This window comes from Ursus maritimus, unplaced genomic scaffold, assembly GCF_017311325.1.
Source record: "Ursus maritimus isolate PB19 unplaced genomic scaffold, ASM1731132v1 scaffold_10, whole genome shotgun sequence".
NCBI lineage: Eukaryota > Metazoa > Chordata > Mammalia > Carnivora > Ursidae > Ursus > Ursus maritimus.
This window is the reverse complement of record NW_024423344.1, coordinates 49,306,760-49,314,795: the sequence shown is the minus strand read 5'-3', so window position 1 is coordinate 49,314,795 and position 8,036 is coordinate 49,306,760. Positions and strand designations below refer to the sequence as shown.

The 8,036-nt window shown below is 35.8% G+C and overlaps 1 non-coding gene across 1 annotated transcript; it reads left to right on the top strand.

The window, feature by feature from the left end:
- The first annotated feature begins 367 nt into the window (after nt 1–367).
- On the top strand, nt 368–473 carry LOC121101497. The gene has a single exon (XR_005833496.1). It is a non-coding gene; the product is annotated as a U6 spliceosomal RNA (small nuclear RNA).
- The last annotated feature ends 7,563 nt before the right edge of the window (nt 474–8,036 follow it).

Below are 8,036 nucleotides of genomic sequence, written 5' to 3'. Positions count from 1 at the left end.
CTAAGATTTTACCAACAGGAGTGGTAGTATAAAAATTAATACCCTGAGGTGGCCTGTAGTTACTAAGGACATTTCCAAGTGCTTAAATTCTCATGAGAAAGAACATTCCATAAATGCCAGCAGCCAACTGTGCTGAATAAGAGAGAAATAAACAAAAGACACCTGAAAAAATATTGCTAAAAGCTTTTAATTTCTGGTCGGTTTGGAGATTTGAAAAGAAAGACATAGATGACAAATGTATCTTAAGAATCAAATGGTCTTGTATTCCAACTCTGGCTCCATTATTTATAAACTATATGACCTTAAGAGAAGTGTCCCTATCTTCTGTTTGCACCTCAATTCTGTCACCTATAATAAGTGGAAAATATTGTGCTCACTTCAGCAACAGATGTATTAAAATTGGAACAACCCAAAGATTAGCAAGGTCCCTGCAAAAGGATGACACATAAATTCATGAATCACTCTATATTTTTTTTAAAGTGGAAAATATCACTATCTACTTCATAAGGTATGGTGTTTAAATAAGATAACATCTCTTTTAACAATACTTAATTTAAAATTTGGCTCACAGTAAGCATTAGATAAATGTTAGCTTTCATGTACTAGCAAAACACTAGCAAATATATATAATATATATTATTGTGCACATGATAATATATATATGTGTGTATATATATATAATGTGCATATAGTACATATGATTTAAATATATATGTATATATAATTCACTTCTATAATTGAATAGGTACCACTGAGTTAATTTACAAAAGGCAGATCGCCTAAACAAGATGATTTTTCAATCCAGGCAAGTAAATTCCTATTGAGAAGCGTCAATCCATAGGGAATATAGTCAATAATAGCATAACTTTGTAAGGTGATGTGCGGTAACTACACTTTTGGCGGTGAGCATTTTGTAATGTATAAATGTTGAAGCACTATGTGATTCACCTGAAATTAATATGCAGTTGAAACTAATAGAATATTGTATGTCAACTGTACTTCAATTTTAAAAAAATCAATCCAAGGTGACTGAGGGTTCAGTCAGTCAAGCGTCCAACTCTTTATTTTGGTTCAGGTCATGATCTCGGGGTTGTGAGATCAAACCCCACATGAACCTCTGTGCTAGGCATGGAGCCCACTTAAGATTCTTTCTCTCCCTCTCCATTTGTCCCCCCCAAATCATCATCATCATCATCATCATCATCATCATCATCCTATCATTTTTTGTCAAAGGAATAGATAAAATCTTGAGCTTGTTTGAGTCAGAAAGAGCTGAGTTAGAACCCTGACTCAACCACTTACTATATATATGACTTTGGGTATAATGCTTATTCTCCCTGTGTCCACAGGGAAAATGAGGATAATAAAAAAGTATTTATCTCATAACATACACATTTTTAAAGAGATAATATATACACAGTGCTTAACCCAGAGGTTGGCATTTATCTAAAACTCAATATTAGTTACTATTAGTTGTTATTAGTTTAAAAAGTTCTGTGTGTACCAATTTATTAGGTTGGTGACATAGGTGTTTCTTTAGCTGCAGCTCTCTTAGCTGAGACGATCCATAATCCATATACATACATGGAATTGATGGGCTCTAGTCAACTGAAAGACATTAGTAATGTCTAGGGTCCAATGGGAAGAAAGTACATTATTTTCAAAATGTTCTGATGAGATGGTTTATAAGTGAGACAGAAGGATATGGGTTGTTGTATAACACATGTCAGCATTCTCTGTTTCCCTTCGTAACAGAGTAACCAATAAGACAGGTGTCTCTTTCAAAAGCAGTAATTATTGAGCAGGTACTTGGTAAGTGTAGCTAAATGTAGTGCTAGACACTGGAGGCAAAAAGATGAAGAAACATATCACCTGTTCCCTTATGGAGTTATAATCTAATAAGGACGGTAGGCACTTAAAAAATATCACACAACTAAATATACAATTATAAATTATGTAGGAGCTGTAAAGAAGAAGTAAAATTTGCAACTGGGAAGCAGGTGGCATGACCAATCTTCCCAGTTTGCTTGGGGCTATCCTGGTTTTAGCTCTGGAAGTCTCATTTCCTTAGAAACAACTCGGTTCTGGGCAAACCGGGAGAGTTACTCACCCCAGAAGTAGAATGGGAAGTCCTGATAGAGTAGGGGTCAGAGAAATCCTCTCTGAGAAGGTGACTTTTATATTGGGGCTTAAAGAAAGAGCAAGAGTTAGCAATGTCAGAATGCACTGAGTAGACATGTAAGGCCTGAGATGGGGAAGAACTCCTTGAAAGAGGACCAGAAAGGAAAGCGAGCCTTGAGATGAGACTGAAAGGCTGGTAGATTATGCTGACCCTTGTAATGATGTTGGCGGATGGAAGAGAGGTGGATTTTACCTGGAGAGCAACAGAAAGATGCTAAAGAGCTTTGGGCAGAGGAGCTACCAAATACAAAAATACTATATAGGCTACTTCTTATTTTAAGATAATCACTCTGACTACTATAGGGAGACATGGTAAGAGGTGGATAATGGATATGGTGAATAGTAGGTGGATTTGAGGGAGATTTTGATATGCTCAAAATCTTGTGCAGGCAGAGCAGCTTAATAGTGGTACTCAAAATGTGGTCACAGTACCCACAGCATTAGCTGGGAATTTGTTAGAAATGCAGTTTCTTGAGCCCCTGTACAGACCTACTGAATCACAAACTCTGGAAGTAGAAAGCAATCTGTTTCAACATGCCCTCCAGGTTATTCTGATACACCACTAAAGTCTGAGAACCACTGCATTAAAAAAACAAAATTGCTTCCAAAGCAACTAAAAAGACATGGAAATACAGTAAAAATATTATTCCATTCAAGATTCTGGAAATTAGAGTAGACATAGAAAGAGAACAGAGGCCTGCATTGTTTGTGTTGACAAACACGGCTCAGAGGTTTTCAGATTCCATACTACATCACCAACAACGTACTCATGGTAGGATACTTAGCAGCTAGATGGAAATATATTTAAACTACAGTTTGAAAGGCAAAGATAAAAATAACAAGTTTAACATTTCTCTGTAATTACTATGTAAAATAATGATTGTTACATGAAAAGAAAAACCATAAAACAGTTTCCAGAACTATGCAAAACCAAAATTCCTTCTAGTCCTGCATTTCTGTGATTCCATGAACATAAAGAGAATTAAAAAATTTTTTTTTTTAGTATAGCTGACACAGAGTGTTACATTACTTTCAGGTGTACAACATAATGATTCAACATCTCTATATGTTATGCTATGCTTGCCGCAAGTATAGCTACCATCTGTCACCATACAATGCTATTACAATATCATTGAATCTATTCCTTATGCGGAAAGAGAATTTTAATTGGTAGGTAACTCTTTAGTATTTAGACCCAGAAGATTATATCTGAATATTCAAAATCCCAGGCCAAATTTCTATCTCAATTTTAATTCAAGGAAGTACACATGAACAGAGATATTACTGAAACTTGATGGGCTAAGACTCATGATGTACAACAGTGAAAGAGGCACAGCTTATCAAAAAGAAATATGTAATAGAAAAAGGAAGGTGCCATGCACTATATGGGGATTCAAAGCCTAGAGCAGATTATGATATCGAAAAAGTGTATATGTCAAAAAGTAAACCAAATGCGAGAGTAACAATGAAAGAATACTAAAAACTTCTAGACCAGAGAAAGAATACAGATGACACTTTCCTTAAATAAGTAAAATCGTTGGGAGAGAGTCAAGCTGTAGTAGTGATGAGAACTCCAATTATCCTTACAACTCTTAGAGGACTTAACTCATCAGCAGAGTAGAAAATATGTTTTCTTGCCTTAACACCAATTTTGTTCTTCAGATGGGAAAAGAAACAACTTGGGAATCTATTACTCTGAGTCTAATTTTGACCACCGGAGAAGTGATTTGTTATGTAAATATATTCAAAATTTGGGGAAAAGCCGTTTTGCTTCAGGGATTGTAATAGCAAAGGAACAGAAATATTCACATCATAGTCTCTGGAAGAGCATTAACTTTTGGATGCGAATCTTTATGCCATGTCACTCATTACTCTTGGAAGGCTCCTATAATAACAAAATGTCAGGAGTGCCTGGGCGGCTCAGTTAGTTAAGAGTCCTACTCTTGATTTCGGCTCAGGTGGTAATTTCAGGATCTGGGATCAAGCCCAGAGTTTGGTTCCTCACTCAGCAAGGAATCTGCTTGAGATTCACTCTCCCTCTCCCTCTGCCTCTCCCCGCACTCATGCTCACGCTCTCTCTCTCTCTCCCTCCCTCTAAAGTAAATACATCTTTTAAAAAAATAAAATGTCATCTACGTCAACTACTTTAGTCTGCTGATGAAGCTGTTTCTTCATCCAGATAAGTGAATATCTGATTGATTGATTGATTGATCAGGTACTTTCTATTTTACTGAACTCCAACCAGGTGATGAATGAAGAAAGCTTTAAATGTTGACCTCCAAATATCTGTTCGCCAAGGTTTTACTGAAAACGATGGTTCTCAAACTTTAAGGTATATTAGAATCAACTGGAAGACTTTTAATTTTTTTTTAATAATATTTTTTTATTATATTATGTTAGTCACCATACAGTACATCCCTGGTTTTTTATGTAAAGTTCCATGATTCATTAGTTGCGTATAACACCCAGTGCACCATGCAATACGTGCCCTCCTTACTACCCATCACCAGCCTATCCCATTCCCCCAGCCCCCTCCCCTCTGAAGCCCTCAGTTTGTTTCCCAGAGTCCATAATTTTAAAACACGGTTCTGTGCTCCCATCTCCAGGGTTCTTGTTTTAGTAGGTCTAGCATGGGGACTGAAAATTTGTATCTCTAACTAGCTCCCAGATGCTGATTCTACCAGTCCCCTGACCATTTTGAGAACCTCGTAACTAATGAAAGAAACAATATCATGTTGAAGCCTCTGTAACCAAACCTTTCCCATAGAGCAGGTAAAATCAGTGACTCAATTCTCCTCTTGCTACCAGGACAGGAGCCACTCCCCAGTTTCTCAATCCTGTCTACACAATAGGAACCCTCCCTGGGAAATTTTAAAAACATTTCTGTCCAGGCTTCCTCTACCCCTGGTTCTGACTGAATGAATCTGCACTTCTAACCAGACCATCAGTTAGTTAAGTTTCCAGGCGATTCTATTCTGCAGTCAGTGTTAAGAATCACTGACCTTTATGCTGACAGGTCTTGAGTATCCAGCTCTTCAACCTGATCCTGTCGGCATCACCAGTTAATAGCTGTCATCTAAGCAACTTACTCTCAAACCTTGAGCTAATTAGGTGGCATGCACTAAGTGAGTAGCTAAGCACACTAAAAGGGATCCTTTGTTGTAGTAAGGACTATATCACAGCTACCACTATCTAGAAACCTTGATTTTGACTTGAGGGCTCAAATACTAAGCATTTTTACTACCATCATCAACAACAAACAAGCATGTCTTGAACATTTACAGCATACTAAGGGAAAACAAAACCTCATGTGCATTCTGCAGGTAAAGAGGGAGCTCTGGTTCTCATTCACATGAGCTTAAGTTGTTAGCTTCCCATCAGCATTTTCAGAGATGATAATCTATATATTGCCCTGGCAAATCCCTTTGAAAAAATCAAGGTTGGGGGAGGATAGAATTGTTGCAGCTATTATAAAGGAGAGTACACAGTGGGTGCTCAAATATGACTAACTTAAAGCCTGATAATTTTAAGCAAGTGAAACTTTTAAAAATGTAAGCTCTTCTTTTAAGTAAAAAATATTTCCCTTTGTTTCAAAATCAATGAGACTGTCAATTCTACCTATATTCTCTGTACCCAGTGCCTAATGCTTTTTTTTAAATCTCTGAAACCAATGATTCAATTGCTGCATGTGGAAAAAAATTAGGAAGTGAATTTTAATTCTACACTGTTTATTCGATTATAAGTTTCTTTCCTTATTTATATGTCCTAAAAAAAAAAAAAAACAACAACAACACTCTTCAAATCAATGGGCTAGCAGACAAGAACACATGTTCATTATATTATTTTTTCTTAGGATTGTGTTCAAACTGATAGATATTGATAGAACTGACAGATATTGATAATATATTATCTATTTTCTCAACGATGAAGAAAGATTTCTTCATGGTACCTGTATACATTATCAGTGATCAACTCATCTATATGCAAGTGACATATTTAACTACTGTGATTATAAGAATATTACATAGTTTTATCAGAACAATTGATCTTATTTGCATCTAGATTAAAGAAAATATATTAATTTATATTTGTAATGGGAAATGGGCATTTTCGTAACTACCATGACAAATATTTAAATATATGTAACTGAAATTTCAAGCACAAGTCCTTGATGTTTATTGCTGTAATCTGAATATATTTTCCTCAATTCAATAAAAATTTTTATAAGAACAAATAATTTTATGCAAGAAATTTAGTGTGCTTATTAAATATTAAACCTCAGTGCCTGCAACACAGAGCATCTAGAAGTGCTAAGGAAAGAGTGAAGAAAGATCATTTCAGAAACTCAGGAATTTACTTACAGAATTCACTATTGAGTGCTGATAAGTGTTATGTTTCTTTATAAAAGCAATGGAGAATTCATCGTTTAATAACGAGCAAAAACCAAAGAAATGCATTTTTGAAGAATGACTAAAATGTGCACTTTAAATGGACACGAGAACTTTAATGAGATCTTGTGCAATTTGTGGCAACAGCAAAATAAAAAATGGTAAGCGAGATACTTGGGCATTCATCTCTAAAAAGAGAGAAAAAACTGCAATTTGCAAAAATATCTAATGAAAATTAAGTATGCACAACTGCACTCTAATTTGGGGGACTCCATTTGTTTATCTTAAGAACTGCATTGGACAGATAGTTTCTTTAGAGGTGTATATTATGTTCTCTAGATAGCAAATACAGATGCTGGTTTTTTACTTTTAAGAATTATTTTTTCAGTTTTCTTGTTGTCAAAATTACTTATGAGTTGCCAGAAGCATCATCAAATTTAGATAGTCTGGGCCCTTAATAATTAAGGCATGAGATGAAACTTACCTAACTCTATAATACTAGCTCAAGCCCAGCAGAATCATCAGTGCCAAGCACTCTGGAGTTGAATGAAATAAAGATATTATTTAGTAAGAGATAGAAAGAAGAGATATATACATTTTTTTCAAGTACAGGGAGAAGAAAATGGTGACTCAGTGATCTACAGAGGCAAAAAAGACCACAGGTGTGAGTGGGAGTAGGTAGGGGGAGAGAAGGCAGTTTTAAATGTCTTCACCTTACACAATTCTTATCATACAGTGTATGTTCAATAAAATTTTACTGAATATTCATTTATCGTATTCATCATATTTATGGTATCATGATTTTAAATTTTTAGAGAAATTGAAAATAGGAAATAAGACTATGCAGATATTAAATGTAAAAAATATGACAAAACAAAAAAATATACGTAAATTTAACAATGAGATACACAGAACACGGAACTGCTGATATTTATTATACCCATTGCTCTTCAAATCAAACTGTGTTTATTAAAATAAAGATGTACTTCCTGACTTATTTCCTCAACAGAGGTACTCCCTGCACTCTGCCTTGCTCTCCAATTACTGACCTTCTATATGGTAACCATTTAAAGAAAGAAATACAATCATGCTACTTTCCCACTTACATTTTTCCAAATTTCCCATTGTACTTCACAAAACAAACAGAGTTATCATGAACTACAAACCCCTGCATCATTTGGTCTCTGTCTATTCCAACCTTCCACCTCCAACTCCTCTTCCCCCTCTCCCTGTCCCATTGCATTAGGACCTTCATCTCAGGTCCAGAAATATACTAAGCTCCAATTCCCACATCAAGGCCTCCAGGTACAGCTCCCTCTCTCGGAATATCATACTACTCATTCCTCACCTGGGTCACTAGTCATTTTGGTCTCAGCTAACTGAGACCTCTACAGAGAGACTTTCTCCCATAATCCTGAGTGGAATAAGTCCCCTAGTGTTAATCTCTCATTGCTCGCTGCTCTTTCC